This window comes from Schistosoma haematobium, chromosome 1, assembly GCF_000699445.3.
Source record: "Schistosoma haematobium chromosome 1, whole genome shotgun sequence".
Classification (NCBI taxonomy): Eukaryota; Metazoa; Platyhelminthes; class Trematoda; order Strigeidida; family Schistosomatidae; genus Schistosoma; species Schistosoma haematobium.
This window is the reverse complement of record NC_067196.1, coordinates 29,604,198-29,610,197: the sequence shown is the minus strand read 5'-3', so window position 1 is coordinate 29,610,197 and position 6,000 is coordinate 29,604,198.

Below are 6,000 nucleotides of genomic sequence, written 5' to 3'. Positions count from 1 at the left end.
GTAACAAATTAAGACCACTTGAAAACACGTAGATTGTAGAAAGAATTCGATGTGTTTTACTCATTACTTACACTGAATACTTTGATTGCTCTGAGTGAGTGATTGCTTGGCATTACCAAATCATCTATCATTATATCCCAATAAAATTATACTATTATGTGTCAGATTGTTAGCCATCAAATCGATTAGGTTAATGTCATCTTCATAACAAAGAAGGTGAAGCAACTTTTCTCCAGTTATCTAATTTTTATACAAAACAGATCGAGCATATCAAATTGTCATCAAAACACTTTCTATCTCGTTTTGAAAATTCAGCGAATTGAATGATCAATTCTAATAGACTAAATTTCAGCCACATAAGAAGTCTGGAGATTGGTAAAAGCCTCACTGAGTATCATGTGAGAATAAGGTACATTTGAATGAATTCTTCGAATATACATCGTGTTTTTGGTAACGTACTGCTTTACCGCACTCAGTTTCACAATCCATGTCTTAAGTGTTCGCAAGTTAACCCCCTATAAACATGACAGTAAACGAAATTGAGAAAAAAGAAACCACAGAGAAACATCCATTTAATCCTACACAATTTTCGAAAGGAATCTCAATTGATATCAGTCTACCACTTCTAAACTAATCTTGTATCATTCTTTTTTGATGTAGGTCAATCTCAATGTTATATTACATGAAATCATGTATTAGTTTTATGTCATTTGTAACAAATGTGTGTTAAATGTTTATTTTAGTTTAGAAGTTAATATTTACTTTAGTTTTTAAAGCATAAAACTTTTCACCTTCATACACTTTGCACATTACATTTAAATAACTTAAGAGTAAATAATTCCAATGAACATGTTCAATTGATCCTATACTTTGACCAGTAATAAAGTGAGATTATAACAATTTTTCAGCTGTAAAAATAACAGTGTCCAACTATATGTATGTATACATTAGTGAACTGATTATAACATTGTTTGTTTAATAATTCATGTATAATTCGTTTGTGACTGCGTTTTTTGCTTTGTTCAGGAAAACAAATATATCATAGGTGACTGGTTCGGCTTTTCTGTAGTGAATTTATTCATACGTCTTGATATGTACTGGGAAACAACGTTGAAGCAGTTGATAACCCTAATATGTCACCAATGTCGGAGGTGGAAATGGAATTGTTGAAAAAATTGAGACGAATCGAAAGAAGTGCTGAAGTTTGAAATATTCATGGCGAGATTATAATTTATGGACGATGTTTGAATGAATGTTAAGTGATCTTGAGAAATTTCGGTCAATCAGGAGACAGTCGTACGTGATCATTGGGTACTGAAATAGGCACCGTAACCTTGGAATCACTCAGGCGCTTCTGACTGACTCGTCCATAGTTTCTAGTCTCGCCTACTGATCTTCAAAAATCTCCATGGTCATAGACAGTCAGATGAACTAAACTTTATGCTTGAAGGGAACAAGACATCTCAAAGTAGATGGTTCTAATAAATTCTACTTCAAAAACAATGAATAGTTGAGTGAACCATATTTTTTTAATTACTTCATCTCCACGCTCTACAGTTACAAGTCCAGAATTATTGTGATAACTTATAATTGTAGAGCTTAATGATGAAGTCAACGAAAACAATTGTTCGCTCAAATATCATTTGTTTTTGGAATTTCTACTTTATCAACTGTCAACCGCTATGATACGAAATATTGTAGGCATACGTAAGTCAAATAGAAAAATTTAAATTTGCTTTTGAATAAGCTAACTTTTCTTTCATGTATTCATTATATTATAATCAGCTCCTAACCTCTAGAATGATTCTACTATGGCTTTCTGAATTCAAACACCATTGTATAATAACGGTTACCTAAGTGATTAATTAACGAAGCTAAGCCACTACACTCGTACAGTTGTTCAACTCTGAGAAAAATGGAATTTTCATCAAGACAATGTGTAAATTAGAGTAAATCAAGATAGTAGTGACCTCATCCCTCAATCTCTGTTCTGATATGGTGTATACCGGGAAGGTTTCAAGTGGTAGTCTTTCACTACAGTTTACATATATGCAATATTTTTACAGATAATTCTTGTTGCAATTAAATGTCTATTAAAGTAGAGTTGAGAATTGGTGAATATTTGTACAATCACATTCATTCTCCCCTTTCATTCTTCAGACTTGCAAACTTATGATTCTTACCACGACTAGTAAGCTTATCTTCGAACCATTAGATTTATCATTGAACGTTTTACTTCTATCAGTATAATGCCTACTGACAACAGATTTTATGATGCCAATAATCATCAGTGAGTGGTTAGAAGCGATCAATGATGATCTGCATTAAATATGAAGTTAAAACGATATGATGTTTTTACTTTAGATCATAAGAGGATTTAGAATTGAAAAATGCTGAAGGGGTTTGTTACAATAAGATAAAACCACTGTGCAGTAATTCATAAGTCTTTCTGTCTATCCATCTGTACATCGTGTAGAGATCATTTATTTAAATTGAGAAACATTCCGAAATGTGTCATCTGTATTTTTTGAGAAATTAATTTATTTACAGAAACATTTTGTCTAAGTAACATTTCATCTGATTCCTGAATGCTGACAGAAGTAAATGTTATTGCTATATTTGAAGAGATTACGAGTTCACCTAATCTGAGAACGGAACGAAAACTCTGTGACACCATGACCGATAAGCTGGTTGTTCCGACGCACCCCAGTCCCGCGAACTAGGGAGAGAAGTCCAAGATCGGAATAAGGAAATATATTCCACAAGCAGCCAGAAGCACGAACAACAACAAACACAAATCAAGCGTATATATACAGTATAAGAATGTCCTTGGGAAGCGTTACAAAACAGCATACTGAAAGATACGACGATCCAATAGAGTTTAAGATCCTCCGAAGTGGGAAATACTAGATGAAGGTGAAAATGGGTGCTTTTGGCGCGAAAACAAAAGTTAAAACTTTTAAAATGGAATTGCGAAATTAAGGCATTTACCAATTGAGCTTTGGGGATCTAATATCCCTAACAGTTATGTCAAAAAATCAGTAATAGTAATAATGGTAATTTGGGATGAATTTTAAACTTGTATATGCTAATGGTATTTTGTTTTGATAAAATGTACTTACACCGAGGTAATTGCATTTTGACTGAAACAACAAAGTACGAACCACTGAAATGGAACTTGACGCCATAATGTTAATGCAAATGATTTATCATCGATTAGTGACCGATGTCATATTTGTCTAGTTCTTTAGTGCTGCTCTAAATCTATCAACCAAGTTTCGATACGCCCACTGATCGAATTAACTCAAAATCGAGTTCATTAGGGATTAAATAAACATGACACTAGTCACTATTTAGTGATCACCCAATTGCTAATATCTCAGTTCTACAAGAGAACAGCTCATTGGAAATGTTTCATACTGGGAAGCTGGTTGGTGCCGGTTTGAATTCCACAGGGAACATTAATTACCTCAGGTTTCCAGACACGCCTTGCTGACAAGCGCCAACTGTCAGGAAACCCGGGCTTAGGGTTTCCGGCAAATAAATTTCAACCACCTAACACAATTTTGTTATGTAAGCTATAAGACCAATTTGTTGTGGTTTCAATTTAATGTGTGATCTTAGGTATCAACTTCTGATAGGTCCCATGCAAAGACGAAATAGTTGCCCAATTCTTTCTATTTTTCACAGGTTCTCCAACTGATTTATCTGGTGTTAGTAACTGTTTCTGATGTTCTAAATGTTAGTTTAGTAGACACTTGTACTGTTAGTTAACTATTGATTATCTTTTTTCAACAAGTCGACGACAAGATTCTAGGTTTTCCATATTTCGTTTGCTACAGTTTAATTAATATTCATGTATTGGTATGTTAATAGTTTTAATCTATGAATAATGGATTACTCTGTAATTATAATGTACACAGTAAGTAATTCATTACAGTTACTTTTCGTTCCTTTGAAATAATTCGGAAATAACATCTTGGTTTTTATAAGAGTTGATCACTAAATGAAGTTGTATACTTTGATTGTTATTACTGTTCGAGTTACGTAACCAATCATCAGAAAGTAAGCACTAAGCCAAATGGCATGAAATCATATTACACTACTTATGATGTAAGAATTCAGTTATCATTTTACATCGAATGTTTCTGACTGTGACCATTCATAGACCAAGTACTTGACAGTATATTCATATATATTTTGGTAAAACAGATAACCAGATTTAAGGTTTAGTTACGAATCGATACCAGGGAAAATTCCAAATCACTTCTGATTGAAGAAGCATGTTAATAATAAAAACAAACTTTATCTTGAATAATTTCATTAAAAATAAAATGATTTTTTCATCAATAACAATCATATTTATGACAAAACACGATCGAGTTCATGGGGACAAATTGGCGTGAAGTACATGAACATGTCGAAAAGTATTCAATCTAGTTTTGACAAATATCATTATTTTACAAACTATTCACTGAACACATGGTGTATTAGACTTTTCGAATAGCAATAAAAAAGCAACAAAATTCAGTCTATTCCATGATCAAGTTGTCAAACTTTCATGTTACATGGTAAACAATTTGCCAAATTGGAAAATCGTTAGTGTATGTTTTCTCAGTAGTTAATTTATTTCATGATTTATAAAAGTGACTTTATTTTTAGTGATATTTACATTCACAAGATAATTATGAAAAAACTCCTTGACCTACAATACAACTTGGCACAAGCGAAAATAGATTATATTAAGACCACGAACGAAAATCATTAAATCATTACAAGAATGAAGACATTTAAATGAAGAGAACTTTTTCGATGACATTACTTCGTTGAACTGCACAATCGTATTTATGGGTAGTTTTCAATAAGTAATAGTCTATAATGAAATAGATTATTTGTTTATTTTGGTAATTCAATCAAGTGCAAGTGTACATTTAGGTCAAATATGTAAAATTTCTAACTGTAAACAAATGATTGGTTATGGAAATCGAGAAAAAGGGAAGAAAATTAATGTACAAAGTTATGCAGAAGCAATTAGCTGGTCAACTTACTATTATTACTATATAATTGAGGTGTACATCGTTTTTGGGGTTTTTTCGGTCGGGTTCTGGTTTCATTTAGTGAAAGAAATTGATTTGAATGAACGTAATTTTTCATGTGTCCATGTTTATGAATATCGTTAAATTTTACGCGGGATACAATATGTAGTTGGGACAAACTAGATATCGCAAAAGGTACACCTATAACATCACCGGTACGTGGCTAAAGGTAATCGTAAGAAAGTTCTAAATTAACTCATGTTTGTGCTACTTGACACTAGTGACCATTGTATACCTCAGATATTAGGGGAATTGATGCTCTCCATGTGGTTCAACCCAACGTCACCCACCATAAAAGTTTAAGGAATTATCAACGAAGCATTCACGCTGTGACTGATCTTCTATATGACTGAGATATTCACATTGATATTCACTTGATAGCAGCCAATGTCATGTTAATTAGTCACTGACTATTAATCAGGTTACGAAATGGAGACCAATCTGCGTGACTCAGTGTCACATTGTTCTGCGTTTGAAGCTAATCGGTAGCAAGCCCTAGACCTGGTTACTTGGGCTTTAAACCCTCAAGAAGGATCAGTTCCCTTCATATTGGAGATATGCTTCATAGACAAGTGGAAACTAGCACAAACATTAGATCAAAGCATAGAATCCTGTAAACCACTTCCTCATAAGATAGAGTGCACTGGAGTAACAGGTCACTTAGCCTAGTTATTATATTTCAAACTTTATGGGTAGAATTCAATCAGTATTAAGCGCCAGACAGTATGACTGATTAATATTCACGGTCTATATCGTGTTGAGTTACATGAATCGATTGCAAATGAGTCCACCGAAACCATAACTAATCTCACGGTATTACAAATAGATGGATGAAATTATCTATAGGCTATAAAATATGGTTCCAGGTGAAAAGGTACGCTTTCCACAGTATAGAGGCTATGTA